At 34.2% G+C, this 14,363-nt stretch overlaps 1 pseudogene; it reads left to right on the top strand.

Moving 5' to 3' along the window:
* The first annotated feature begins 11,272 nt into the window (after window positions 1–11,272).
* On the top strand, window positions 11,273–12,311 carry LOC129005615 (piggyBac transposable element-derived protein 1-like; annotated as a pseudogene).
* Window positions 12,312–14,363: the final 2,052 nt, after the last annotated feature.

Genomic DNA, 14,363 nt, shown 5'->3' with positions numbered 1-14,363 from the left:
ATAAGGGTTCGGAGATAATGTCAGCAGCAGATTTGATCAATTTAATTGGGATTTCGTCCCAGCCTACTGAAATTTTGTTCTTTAGAGAAAGGATGATCTTTTTTATTTCATCTTTATTAGTGGGGCCAAGATTGCACACAATGTAACCCCACCATCACTGCAGTATGATTTTAAAGACGAATAAACACAATTGACAGAAGCCTTTATTACATTCAGATTAATAACTGTATTACAGAAAAAACTGTTAAAAAGCTTAGCCTAAAAATAAATTAAATAAAGTAAACCTAGGTTCCCGAGGCTCTGCATCATCAATTCATTGAAAGGAAATAATCACAGTCAATTCTCTCCATTGCTTGTTTTGGAAGTGTTTATGAGGACAAACCCGCATTTTGTAATGAGATGTAACAGTGTACTATTACTTGAATTTGTTTAATATATGAATGTTATTTTTCAACAATTCTATTAATTTTCCTGCGTTGATCATATATCAAGGTAATCGGCTTAACCGAATGATTGCAATATAATACAAGGCACCAATAATCATTACATGAATTACTACATTTTGGTTCAAATCAGTGTATGATATATTGGTATGACATTATCATTATTACAGAATCATTACAATACTTAGCAGAATTTCAACAAAGACAGCATTTTGCATTCAGAATACTGGTCTACATTATATTATACATTAAGAGGTGTTATATTATAAGAGCATTGGAGGTAATTACAGGAGGACACATATCAGACCTCTCACGGTCCATTAAATGGGATTTCTGGGGTTTATAATTACCAGGGCTCACATTTAACATCTTACTTCCACTGCGCAGCTCTGTGATTTGTCCTCAGTTGTCTGATTAAAGTAATTAAATTTCATTTTCAAACCCCACCAGTATATTCAGTTTAGTATATTCACACCTCTATGGAATATCTAAATTATATTACATAGAGGTGTGAAGTAAATTTGTATTTGATGGAATGATCAATTAAATAAGGAAATAGTTATTTTTTTTATTTTTTTCCTTACAAGGTTTGGACTTGCAGGGGTAGTGGTTGTCCTTAGGGCGCTTTGATAGAGATAAAGGGACAGTATAGATAAACACAAAAGGACTAACAAGAAGCAAGGGAGCAGAGTACGAAATCAACTTGGAGGGAAAAAGATTAAATTAGATGATGGTATTGATACAAACACAAATCCACCTTTTTTAACCATTTCACCCAATTAGGGGCATTGGTGGCTATTGCCAACACTACAAATAGTCTAGACGCTACATCCAACCGGTCCTAACACATCATGCCTAAGTTACCATTTTATTTTTCTCCTAATCATTGTTAATGTACCTTTTTACTTAACTATGTCACGTTTGAGTGTAAATGTACAATATGTGTATCGATGACCTACTGATGAAGTAATTTTGACATCACTGGACGCCTGAAGAAGACTTCTTCATGAAATTGAAACTAGTTGCAACAAGTTTATCACACAAGTTTAGTAAAATTAAAATTTGTATTAAAATCTTTCGGGTCCGAAAAATAATTAATATTTCAATCAATATCGTTTTTAAAGATCGTCTAGTGTGAATGCAAGTTCCAATGTAAGCAACTTTCTCATGAAGAAATACTGCGCAGCTTCAAAGATTTTTAAGGATTGGACTTCAATAAGCAAACGGCCTTGCATCAAGGTAGTTGAGATCTACTGCCCTACGGTGAGTGAGGATATTTCTAGGAGACAATGTACAGTGGAATACTTATACCAAGAATAGACTCTAACATTCAGATTTTCCAGAAAGCATGGTGGAATTCAAATTCAAAACATCTTTATTCATTAGTATATATTGTATATACAAGAATGGTGTCAAATTCATCGTTACATAAAATATAAACACAAATAAAAGACAAATACAATACACAAGAACAAAACAACAAAACAATACAGTCATCTCTCAAGTAGGTATAAAACAAAAGTATCCTTCAGTGAAAACAAAAAACAAAAATATAGTTCAGTGAAACAGCAATAGGACTAAATCATTTTAAGTCAATGCTGTTATTGCTTAGCCCAGAAATCTTTGAATTAATAGAGAGCATTTTGTGTCAAATGTAATTTTAGAGAGTTTTTAAATCTGTTGTCATCTGTTTCATTTTTGATTTGTATTGGTAATTGATAAAAACAATTGAATTCCAATGTATGATGGTTTTTGTTTAAATATTTCTTTTTTATGCTTATTAATTTGGAAATTATATCGGTGTCTTGTGTTGTAATTATGATTATCGACGTTTATCAGTTTTGTAAATATAAAGGTAATAAACTGACATGATACCCAATCCAATAAAACGTTTTTTACAGTGTGCATCAAATTCAATTTAAGCATTGATCTTATTGCATCTTTTTGAATATGTAAAATTTGTTTGAAGGAAAATACATATGGGAATGAGAATGAAGTGGTAGTAGTGCGCTTGCAAGCCTCCCTCTTTCACATCCAACACCTGAGATCGGGCAGCACTCAAACCAACTGTGGCACAACAAAAGAATAAACCGATTGACAGCCTCTAAGGTTGGAGCAGTTGTAAAAAGAATGCCACATACACCCTGCCACAACCTAAGAAAACCCGTCCTCTAACTGAAGCATGTAAGCTCAGAGGCAATGACTTTCGGTAGAGACTTTGAAGAAAATGTTATTAGCATGTACGAAGAAAAGACCTCTTATTCTGTTACCAAGTGCGGTCTGTTCATTCATAAGGATTTGTCTTTCCTGGGGGCAAGTCCCGATGGTTTGGTTGGCTCGGACGGTTTGGGGGAAGTAAAATGTCTGCATTCTGTCACTTACCAAACCCTAATTGAATGACTCCCGCCAAGAACGTTGTAAAAAATTAAAATCAGCGTTTTCCATGCAAAAACGTTTGAAACCATACCGTACGGTATTACAAATAAAAAACAAAGTATTTTAGTGTTGAAAAAATTTTGGTTGCGATGGGTCCGGCTAACTCCCGCCATTTCCAGGCGCCTCGCTGCAAAAACGTTGTAAGTGCCAAACCATGGCTTCTCCAGGCGGCGTTACGCTTACTTCCTCTGATGTTGATCGACTGAATAGGAGCAAGAGTCCTTGCATAAAGGAGATTTCCGTATTACCCATTACGTGTGGCTCAAACACGTCACCCAACATCTTGCAGCCATCGACAAGCCACTGCATTGCAAAGAAGATGAGAGGGATGAGGGACCTTCCACCTGTAAAAGTGGCTTAATTCCCTCACTTGTATGACATAGACATACTTAATTTGCACAAAACATTCCATACATTTCATAACATTTAGAATAGGTGCATTGTCAAAATTAAATCCATACATAAAATATTTAACATTAAAACTTTTAACTTAAAACTAAACACTTAAAATAAAATCAAATTTTAAATTGTTGTTCTGTAAAAATCTTCAATTAAATAAAAAGCCTTGTCAATAAGTAAATTGTCTATTGTATCTTTAAATTTGGTTTTGCTTAATGACTTATAGTATGGCGGAAGCACATTGTACAATCTTAGCCCAGCATACAATGGAGATTTTTCATATAGGGTCAAACGGTGTCTGTGGAGTCTAAATATATTTTCATTTCGGGTTTCATACCTGTGATTAAAATGTATTGTTTCTGGTAGCTCGTTTTTAACTGAATGTATGTAATTTAATACCAGTTTTAATAACTTCCTCCACATAAGCATGATAAACTACTTTAAGTGTCTCAATAGAAACACAGTCCCTTAGATGTATAAATAAAGACGATATCGATCTAACTTTGTTATGTAAATAATTCAAATGTGAATCCCATTTAACTGCGTCATCTACGTAAACCCCTAAGAATTTATGAGCTTCAACAAAATTAAAAGAACAGTTTTCCATATTTTTGTGTCTAGTAGAAAAAATTTAATAATATTTGTTTTTTCAACATTAAGTTTCAACCCATTTTCAAAAAACCATTGCTCCATATCCTTTACCACATTTTGCGGAGAAGAAAACATTTCAGTTGTATTAATATTTTTGATCAAAGCAGTAGTGCCATCGGCAAAAAGAATTAGTTCTTTATTAATAGCTTTTGGAAGATCATTAATGTAAATAAGAAACAAAAGTGGGCCCAATACTGAGCCTTAGGGAACACCTGTGGATATAATTTCCCATGGTGAATAATGTTTGTTATACAATCAAAAGCCTTAGACAGGTCACAGAAAACACCTGCTGTGGCCTGAGACCTGTCCAAGGCCTCTGCAATCTCATTAACAAACTGAGTAAAAGCAGAAACTGTGCTTAAGTTTTTTCGGAAACCAAATTGTTTATTATAAAACAAATTATTACTTTCAAAATAATTAACTAGTCTACAGCTAATTACTTTTTCAAATATTTTAGAAAAATTACTTAATACTGATACTGGACGGTAGTTATTAATATCTGATTTTGAACCTTTTTAAAAACGGGAGAGATTTGGGAGTACTTGAGTTGATCCGGAAAAATACTATTCTTTAAACACTGATTTATAATTAGAGATAAGGGTTCGGAGATAATGTCAGCAGCAGATTTGATCAATTTAATTGGGATTTCGTCCCAGCCTACTGAAATTTTGTTCTTTAGAGAAAGGATGATCTTTTTTATTTCATCTTTATTAGTGGGGCCAAGATTGCACACAATGTAACCCCACCATCACTGCAGTATGATTTTAAAGACGAATAAACACAATTGACAGAAGCCTTTATTACATTCAGATTAATAACTGTATTACAGAAAAAACTGTTAAAAAGCTTAGCCTAAAAATAAATTAAATAAAGTAAACCTAGGTTCCCGAGGCTCTGCATCATCAATTCATTGAAAGGAAATAATCACAGTCAATTCTCTCCATTGCTTGTTTTGGAAGTGTTTATGAGGACAAACCCGCATTTTGTAATGAGATGTAACAGTGTACTATTACTTGAATTTGTTTAATATATGAATGTTATTTTTCAACAATTCTATTAATTTTCCTGCGTTGATCATATATCAAGGTAATCGGCTTAACCGAATGATTGCAATATAATACAAGGCACCAATAATCATTACATGAATTACTACATTTTGGTTCAAATCAGTGTATGATATATTGGTATGACATTATCATTATTACAGAATCATTACAATACTTAGCAGAATTTCAACAAAGACAGCATTTTGCATTCAGAATACTGGTCTACATTATATTATACATTAAGAGGTGTTATATTATAAGAGCATTGGAGGTAATTACAGGAGGACACATATCAGACCTCTCACGGTCCATTAAATGGGATTTCTGGGGTTTATAATTACCAGGGCTCACATTTAACATCTTACTTCCACTGCGCAGCTCTGTGATTTGTCCTCAGTTGTCTGATTAAAGTAATTAAATTTCATTTTCAAACCCCACCAGTATATTCAGTTTAGTATATTCACACCTCTATGGAATATCTAAATTATATTACATAGAGGTGTGAAGTAAATTTGTATTTGATGGAATGATCAATTAAATAAGGAAATAGTTATTTTTTTTATTTTTTTCCTTACAAGGTTTGGACTTGCAGGGGTAGTGGTTGTCCTTAGGGCGCTTTGATAGAGATAAAGGGACAGTATAGATAAACACAAAAGGACTAACAAGAAGCAAGGGAGCAGAGTACGAAATCAACTTGGAGGGAAAAAGATTAAATTAGATGATGGTATTGATACAAACACAAATCCACCTTTTTTAACCATTTCACCCAATTAGGGGCATTGGTGGCTATTGCCAACACTACAAATAGTCTAGACGCTACATCCAACCGGTCGTAACACATCATGCCTAAGTTACCATTTTATTTTTCTCCTAATCATTGTTAATGTACCTTTTTACTTAACTATGTCACGTTTGAGTGTAAATGTACAATATGTGTATCGATGACCTACTGATGAAGTAATTTTGACATCACTGGACGCCTGAAGAAGACTTCTTCATGAAATTGAAACTAGTTGCAACAAGTTTATCACACAAGTTTAGTAAAATTAAAATTTGTATTAAAATCTTTCGGGTCCGAAAAATAATTAATATTTCAATCAATATCGTTTTTAAAGATCGTCTAGTGTGAATGCAAGTTCCAATGTAAGCAACTTTCTCATGAAGAAATACTGCGCAGCTTCAAAGATTTTTAAGGATTGGACTTCAATAAGCAAACGGCCTTGCATCAAGGTAGTTGAGATCTACTGCCCTACGGTGAGTGAGGATATTTCTAGGAGACAATGTACAGTGGAATACTTATACCAAGAATAGACTCTAACATTCAGATTTTCCAGAAAGCATGGTGGAATTCAAATTCAAAACATCTTTATTCATTAGTATATATTGTATATACAAGAATGGTGTCAAATTCATCGTTACATAAAATATAAACACAAATAAAAGACAAATACAATACACAAGAACAAAACAACAAAACAATACAGTCATCTCTCAAGTAGGTATAAAACAAAAGTATCCTTCAGTGAAAACAAAAAACAAAAATATAGTTCAGTGAAACAGCAATAGGACTAAATCATTTTAAGTCAATGCTGTTATTGCTTAGCCCAGAAATCTTTGAATTAATAGAGAGCATTTTGTGTCAAATGTAATTTTAGAGAGTTTTTAAATCTGTTGTCATCTGTTTCATTTTTGATTTGTATTGGTAATTGATAAAAACAATTGAATTCCAATGTATGATGGTTTTTGTTTAAATATTTCTTTTTTATGCTTATTAATTTGGAAATTATATCGGTGTCTTGTGTTGTAATTATGATTATCGACGTTTATCAGTTTTGTAAATATAAAGGTAATAAACTGACATGATACCCAATCCAATAAAACGTTTTTTACAGTGTGCATCAAATTCAATTTAAGCATTGATCTTATTGCATCTTTTTGAATATGTAAAATTTGTTTGAAGGAAAATACATATGGGAATGAGAATGAAGTGGTAGTAGTGCGCTTGCAAGCCTCCCTCTTTCACATCCAACACCTGAGATCGGGCAGCACTCAAACCAACTGTGGCACAACAAAAGAATAAACCGATTGACAGCCTCTAAGGTTGGAGCAGTTGTAAAAAGAATGCCACATACACCCTGCCACAACCTAAGAAAACCCGTCCTCTAACTGAAGCATGTAAGCTCAGAGGCAATGACTTTCGGTAGAGACTTTGAAGAAAATGTTATTAGCATGTACGAAGAAAAGACCTCTTATTCTGTTACCAAGTGCGGTCTGTTCATTCATAAGGATTTGTCTTTCCTGGGGGCAAGTCCCGATGGTTTGGTTGGCTCGGACGGTTTGGGGGAAGTAAAATGTCTGCATTCTGTCACTTACCAAACCCTAATTGAATGACTCCCGCCAAGAACGTTGTAAAAAATTAAAATCAGCGTTTTCCATGCAAAAACGTTTGAAACCATACCGTACGGTATTACAAATAAAAAACAAAGTATTTTAGTGTTGAAAAAATTTTGGTTGCGATGGGTCCGGCTAACTCCCGCCATTTCCAGGCGCCTCGCTGCAAAAACGTTGTAAGTGCCAAACCATGGCTTCTCCAGGCGGCGTTACGCTTACTTCCTCTGATGTTGATCGACTGAATAGGAGCAAGAGTCCTTGCATAAAGGAGATTTCCGTATTACCCATTACGTGTGGCTCAAACACGTCACCCAACATCTTGCAGCCATCGACAAGCCACTGCATTGCAAAGAAGATGAGAGGGATGAGGGACCTTCCACCTGTAAAAGTGGCTTAATTCCCTCACTTGTATGACATAGACATACTTAATTTGCACAAAACATTCCATACATTTCATAACATTTAGAATAGGTGCATTGTCAAAATTAAATCCATACATAAAATATTTAACATTAAAACTTTTAACTTAAAACTAAACACTTAAAATAAAATCAAATTTTAAATTGTTGTTCTGTAAAAATCTTCAATTAAATAAAAAGCCTTGTCAATAAGTAAATTGTCTATTGTATCTTTAAATTTGGTTTTGCTTAATGACTTATAGTATGGCGGAAGCACATTGTACAATCTTAGCCCAGCATACAATGGAGATTTTTCATATAGGGTCAAACGGTGTCTGTGGAGTCTAAATATATTTTCATTTCGGGTTTCATACCTGTGATTAAAATGTATTGTTTCTGGTAGCTCGTTTTTAACTGAATGTATGTAATTTAATACCAGTTTTAATAACTTCCTCCACATAAGCATGATAAACTACTTTAAGTGTCTCAATAGAAACACAGTCCCTTAGATGTATAAATAAAGACGATATCGATCTAACTTTGTTGTGTAAATAATTCAAATGTGAATCCCATTTAACTGCGTCATCTACGTAAACCCCTAAGAATTTATGAGCTTCAACAAAATTAAAAGAACAGTTTTCCATATTTTTGTGTCTAGTAGAAAAAATTTAATAATATTTGTTTTTTCAACATTAAGTTTCAACCCATTTTCAAAAAACCATTGCTCCATATCCTTTACCACATTTTGCGGAGAAGAAAACATTTCAGTTGTATTAATATTTTTGATCAAAGCAGTAGTGCCATCGGCAAAAAGAATTAGTTCTTTATTAATAGCTTTTGGAAGATCATTAATGTAAATAAGAAACAAAAGTGGGCCCAATACTGAGCCTTAGGTAACACCTGTGGATATAATTTCCCATGGTGAATAATGTTTGTTATACAATCAAAAGCCTTAGACAGGTCACAGAAAACACCGGCTGTGGCCTGAGACCTGTCCAAGGCCTCTGCAATCTCATTAACAAACTGAGTAAGAGCAGAAACTGTGCTTAAGTTTTTTCGGAAACCAAATTGTTTATTATAAAACAAATTATTACTTTCAAAATAATTAACTAGTCTACAGCTAATTACTTTTTCAAATATTTTAGAAAAATTAATTAATACTGATACTGGACGGTAGTTATTAATATCTGATTTTGAACCTTTTTAAAAACGGGAGAGATTTGGGAGTACTTGAGTTGATCCGGAAAAATACTATTCTTTAAACACTGATTTATAATAAGAGATAAGGGTTCGGAGATAATGTCAGCAGCAGATTTGATCAATTTAATTGGGATTTCGTCCCAGCCTACTGAAATTTTGTTCTTTAGAGAAAGGATGATCTTTTTTATTTCATCTTTATTAGTGGGGCCAAGATTGCACACAATGTAACCCCACCATCACTGCAGTATGATTTTAAAGACGAATAAACACAATTGACAGAAGCCTTTATTACATTCAGATTAATAACTGTATTACAGAAAAAACTGTTAAAAAGCTTAGCTACATCATCAGGATTATCAACAGTGGTTTGGTTTGTATCATATTTTAAAACAATTTTGTCTCTTTGAGTACGGTTTAAACTCAGTTCATTGTTAACAATTTGCCAATCTGCCTTAGACTTGTTTTCAAATTTTCTAATTACGTTATTATTTGAGAGAATTTTTGAATTTTTATAACTTTATTAAATATTTTTTTATATTGCTTTACATTAGATAAAAACTCTAGGTTTTTACTAAACTTGGCTTCCAAGTGCAATTCTCGTTTCCTCTTACTGGAAATTCTTATACCTTGGGTCACCCAATTCAAAGTAGATTTATTAGTTTTAGCATTCTTTTTTAGTGATTTAACAGGAAATATATGATTGGAAGATAATAAAACATTTTTCTCAAAAAAACTATTGTAATTTTCATTGGGGTTAAATACAAAATTATTATTAGTGCTCTGTAGATATTTGCAAAATTCATCTGTATATCTGTAGGTAAATGGAAATTCGCTTAGTCTGCAGGTTTGCAGTAGTGGGGTTTTTTTTCACATGTCATACATTCAAGTATAATACTATTTGAAACGATAAAAAGTGGGGCGGGGGATCTTTACATAATAGTTTTATGATTATAAAAACTCGTTGTAAGCTGAGCGCTAAAGACGTTAGCTGGACTTCAGGCACAAAATAAATTAAGATTATACTAGATACAAAAAGATGTTACATGATCATGACCATAATTGTTGGACACATTATTTTACATCGTATGGCATTACTTAATTTTTGTAAATAATTTATTTCAGAAGAAAAATTCATTAATTTAAGTTTTTCAAATTTTTCATTGCACAGCAGCCATATCTAATTGTTGGGAAAAGTTCGTTCATTGTCCTTTATATAGCTAGAGTCCATAAACATGGATTCGTTAAAGTTATTAATACAAATATGAAAGACCTGCTAGTAAAAAGATTCCTGTGTGGCATGTGAATGAAAACGGCAAAGGAAAAATATTATATAGGACGAAAATTAATTGTTGGGTACATTATTTTACATCATATAACATTATCCATTTTTGTGAATAATTTATTTTGATACAATCAGAAGAGTAAAAAAAAGAAAGAGTGTATGATGATGCTATCAACAACGGGGAAAATACAAAAAACTCCATAGTTAAAAATGAATTTCTTCCCATCCTCAAATTCAAATGATAATAGGCCTGCTGTACGCATTTTGTTTACATCCACCGTTTTTACAGCTTTCTCCATTCCAAATTTTCATTGTAGGAATAATTAATCAAACACTAAACGGTACGATGTTATTTCTTGCCTAAATTAGATATTTTTGTCAAGTAAGAAGGCTTCTACCAAAATAAAAACTTGTTTTACCCTCCAAATATAACAAAGCAAACTCAAAGTTTCAGAAATGTTTTGATCAAATACTTTTCCTCGTAAACAAACGCATCATGTGTACGTATTCTAAGTTCATTTAAGCGTTTCTTAACTATGAAATTTCGGTTAGTTAATTAATTATATGAAATTTTAAAACAATATTTTAAGCCTTCATCTTAATTTTACACTCACAGATGTGTAGTTATAACCTAATCGACAACCATCGTCCTCACAACCTAAGATATTAATCAAGATATAAAAATTGTGATCAATGGAATAAAATTATTATATTTATATGTTGCGTACGTTGGTGTTGTACAAGTAAATTGCTCGTTTATGTTATAAAACTGTGAAAATAAGTTTCTCTATCGATTCAATTCTGTGCGTTACTCTATGCTATATTATATTACTTTTCGTCTTTTGCGCTGTTGCCCTCCCTCCATCCCCACCACTTCCACAAATGGGGTTCCACCTAGAATGATCAAGTCAGGATTTAGGGTTTAGTGTTGTCAGGGGTGACATTGGTTTGGAGCCCCCTGAATGTAGACGCCCGGGCATTTTTGAATATATCACACAGCCTGATGAGATTATTTGGGATAAAGTCATGTTTACCACTCGTTATCCCCCTGATTGGGTCGAACCTAGCACTGATACTTATACTGTTGACACGCCTCTGCAATATTTTTTAAAATACATACCAAGGTCCTTATTTGAATCAGCAGCTTACCATACCAACCTTTATGCTGTACAACGAGATAATCAACGTTTTAGGCCAACCACTCCTGAAGAAATTGAAACACTTTTTGGCCTTCATATTGTCATGGGTAATCTTGGGTTCCCTCGAGCAAAGATGTACTGGAGCAATGATGACATTGGGCTCAAAATTTTTTTAGAAAATATGACCAGAGATAGGTTTTTTAGCCTAAGGAGCCATCTTCATTTTGTGAATAACCTAGAAAGACCTAATGATTGTAAAGATAATTTTTTCAAAGTAAGACCTTTATATGATTCAGTGCGTAACAGATGTTTACAACTAGATCTTACACAGCAGTTATCTATTGATGAGCAAATGATTCCCTTTACTGCAAATATGCAGGCAAAGCAATTTGTTCGAGGGAAGCCCTATCCTTGGGGAATTAAAAACTTTGTTCTTTGTGGAACGAATGGTCTTGCTTTTGATTTCTTACTATACCAAGGGAAAACAACAGAAGTTGATCCAGAGTTAAAGGAGCTTGGTGTAAGCACTAGTGTTGTTTTGAAATTATGCGAACGAATCGATAAGAAAGGACATGAGTTATTCTTTGATAACTATTTCAACTCGTATCACTTACTACAACTGTTAAAGGCAAAAGAAATTTTTGCGGGTGGTACAGATCGAGTTAACAGATTCTTTAAACCACCCTTGCTAGAAAATAAAGAAATGGCTAAACAGCCTAGAGGCTATGCAGAGGAATGTGTAAGTTCAGATGGCGATGTTGTACTATGTAAATGGCAAGACAAAAGAAGTGTTTGATGGCTTCTAACTTCTTGTCTATTGGTGAGCCTGATGAAGTGAAAAGATGGGATAAAAAAACCAAATCGTTTATTACAGTGTCAAGACCACAAATCATCAAGGACTACAACAATTCAATGGGAGGTGTTGATTGGTTGAATCGGCTAATAAGTTTCTATAGAATTAATGTGAGATCGAAAAAATGGACATTGAAAATGATATTTCATGCCGTTGACTTCGCCGTGACGAATTCATGGCTTGAATACAAAATGGACTGTCTGGCATTGCAAATCCCAAAAAACAAAATTATGGATTTACTATCTATTCTGTTAAACTTAACAAACGCACTAACAACTGTTGGGAAGACAGTTGGAACTAGAAAAAGAGGAAGGCCATCTGTGGACTCGGAGGACAACAGCAGAAAAAGAGGAAGCCCATCTGTGGACTCGGAGGACAACAGCAGAAAAAGAGGAAGGCCATCTGTGTACTCGGAGGACAACAGCAGAAAAAGAGGAAGGCCATCTGTGGACTCGGAGGACAACAGCAGAAAAAGAGGAAGCCCATCTGTGGACTCGGAGGACAACAGCAGAAAAAGAGGAAGGCCATCTGTGGACTCGGAGGACAACAGCAGAAAAAGAGGAAGCCCATCTGTGGACTCGGAGGGCAACAGCAGAAAAAGAGGAAGCCCATCTGTGGACTCGGAGGACAACAACAGAAGCGAGAAGAGAGGTCGTTGCGAAAAACGTCCCACAGAAGAAATCAAATTTGATTCAATAGATCATATTCCAGTGCATGATGATAAATCTGAACCAACTCGATGTAAGAACGACAAGTGTGGACAGTTTCGGTCTCATTGGTTTTGTAAAAAATGCAAAGTTCCCTTGTGCCTGACGTCCAAAAGGAACTGTTTCCTCCCATTCCACAAGAAGTGAAACAAAGGCTAACAAACAATGATATTTAGACACATATTTAAGACACACTTTTTACTTTTTGTACAATAAACATAAGTTTTCCTTTGCTTGACTTCTTTTTAACATTCCAAATTAAGGCTTAATGGAGACCCGGTGTACACTATAGTGTACATTTGATAACATAACTGATAAGAGAGCAAATAACATTCTGAAGCAATGAATCCTTGTTTTTGTGTGTATGTAACATGTTTTACTATAAAAAAAAATTTTCCCAAGCCTACAAGTTATATTAGGTCTTAACTTAGTCAAAAAACGATGTACACTATAGTGTATGTCAGGTCTGACGAGGTTAAGTCGACCACGTGAGGAAGCAGAAGTGGTAATTTTTCGTTTTGGCTCAAAGAACAGTTTTATTTTAAGTTTCAGTTTTTTTTTTCGTTTGTTCCTCACCTGGACAACTTAGGCTAACTTGTTTTATTTTCGTTTAATAAATTCAGACAAATTTAGGCTATCCAAATCGCTATCGAATCCTGGGAAATTCCCCGCGACCAGACTAGGGCGTTTCCTGGGATCTCGTTTTTCGTATCGGTGGCGTAATTTCTCACTTGTCGCCAGCCAGGAAATTTACGTCACATAGTAATCAGCTTTTATCTGCAAACAGAAACAAAGTTATTAACTATATCATATCAGACATGATAAACTTGGAATATGCAATCTGTCTAAGGAAGAGGGAATCTTTGATGATAGCAAGATCTCTATTTGATGTGTCTCCTTATTCTTATCTTTATCTGACCGGAGGTGGTGTGGGATTTCGGTATTATCAAGATAATAGTAGCACTTAAGTGTCAAACGGAATCCCTCACATAATGGACTGTGGAGATAGTTCAAATCTGTCATCTGTCTTCAGAATAAACTCAGATTACTGTAAAGTGTCGGGTGATATAGGTACAACTATATGCTCAGTAAAGATCTGAATGATGTACCTCAAGGACTGCTGGTGCCAAGACTTTAAGGAGGTTCTCTAAATCTGAAAACAGGTGAAATAATGACGGTTAAGACGGGCATCCGTCTACATCTCTCAGAAATGTACGGACTTCAGTTTAACACTCACATAGAGAATTACTACATTCCTGTACTGGAAAAAACGCACGTCAGACAAAAAAGTACTGGAAAAAAATAGTTTATAACTTTGCTGACATGGCATTGCTGAATGCATACCTCTTGTATAAGCACTCAACCCAAAGGCCTATGCCAAGGTTTGCATTTATCAATAGCATAGTCACATCTTTGGC

This window comes from Macrosteles quadrilineatus, unplaced genomic scaffold (genome assembly GCF_028750875.1).
Source record: "Macrosteles quadrilineatus isolate MER2022 unplaced genomic scaffold, UCM_ALF_1.0 Scaffold_27__1_contigs__length_1626561, whole genome shotgun sequence".
Classification (NCBI taxonomy): domain Eukaryota; kingdom Metazoa; phylum Arthropoda; class Insecta; order Hemiptera; family Cicadellidae; genus Macrosteles; species Macrosteles quadrilineatus.
The sequence above is the reverse complement of the archived record's forward strand: the minus strand, read 5'-3'. Positions and strand labels throughout refer to the sequence as shown.